Source organism: Sinocyclocheilus anshuiensis, unplaced genomic scaffold, assembly GCF_001515605.1.
Source record: "Sinocyclocheilus anshuiensis isolate Anshui unplaced genomic scaffold, SAMN03320099.WGS_v1.1 scaffold233, whole genome shotgun sequence".
Taxonomy (NCBI): domain Eukaryota; kingdom Metazoa; phylum Chordata; class Actinopteri; order Cypriniformes; family Cyprinidae; genus Sinocyclocheilus; species Sinocyclocheilus anshuiensis.
This window is the reverse complement of record NW_015540843.1, coordinates 600,216-601,752: the sequence shown is the minus strand read 5'-3', so window position 1 is coordinate 601,752 and position 1,537 is coordinate 600,216.

Here is a 1,537-nt window from a genome sequence, read left to right as displayed (position 1 = left end):
ATCTGCACTGTTGTTTACTTCACTGGTTTGCACTCTATCTGCCATGTGCCTTGTGCTGCTTTATATATTTTTTTAAATTTTACCTTATTTGTATTTTATATTTAATCTGTATCTATCTGTATTTATGTTCTGCTGTTAGTGTTATCTGTATGCACCAAGGGTCTGAGAGTAACGCAATTTCAATTCTCTGTGTATGTGCTGTACATGTAGCAGAATGACAATAAAGCTCAACTTGACTTGACTTGACTTGATCTTACATTAATTTTGCTAAACAAGAACTTCGTGTTTTTTTTTCTGTAATTCAACGGCACGTTGTCAGTTATTCCTTCCTTGTAGGCTATTATCATTATTATTATTATTATTATTATTATTATTATTATTAAAAGGGCTATTATAGTCGCTCATTTAAGCCATCAGTAATCGCACATTTATATTTAATTAAACTATTAATTTTTAATAAACTATATTATTTAACTTAAACAACTATACTAAACGAGCGTTTTATAGGCTATAGCCTATTCCGCGCTCAAGCGGATCGCATTGTTCTAACTTAACTGTGTCTTAAGACACATAATAGCTTATATTAATTTTGCCAAACAAGAACTTCGTGACGGTACCTTGTTTTTTTCTTTCTTTCTGTAATTCAACGGCACGGTGTCAGTTATTCCTTCCTTGTAGGCTATAGAGGAGAATAGCCAAACCAAAAAGAAACAAAGAAAACACAACGTAACATTCATGAAACCCTACTCAATGGAATGCGCACATGTGACTGGGGCTAGTGCCATCTAGTGGTCACTGATTTTCTTTAGCTCAGCTGCACATGGATCGCGAGCTGTGTGTATGTGGATTCCGCAAGGCTAAAAGGGCGGAACGAAAGTCTCAAAATTCAAATGAATCAAATAGAATCGACTCAGAAGAGACGTGAATTAATGCACGCGTGTGGCCTGATCCACAAATGCACATTTTAATCGCTACATGCACAAATTATGATACTTTAATACAAACAATAACATTTGTATTTACAAATATGTGTCTATTTGAACAAAATGCTGCACATTAATGTAATTCTTAACTCTGCAGACACCGGTTGAAAAGCATTTGTTTCAGTGTAGTGACGCACATTTGCGAATTTTTCAAATCGTGTACACGTTAATGAATTGCACTGGGCCTTGTTCGTTGGTAGTTGTGTGTGTGGGGGACGTGAAATGCTGTAAACTGCGAAAATGAAGTCTCAAAATCCAAATGAACCAAACAAGATCGACTCGAACTAGATGTCAATTAATGCACGCGTGGCACCTGATCCACTTATGCACGGATTCCTTTTTGCATGAGCAATTTATGATATATTAATGCAGAACAGAACATTTTTATTCGCAAACATGTCTGTATTTGTACAAATCGCTGCACAATCATTTAATCCTGAATTCCACAGACTCAAATTGAAAGGCATTTGTTTGTAGTTAGTAAGATACATGTATAAAATTTATGCAGTACATGGATAATTGTACGTGCATCTATTAATCATTTTGAGTCTAAT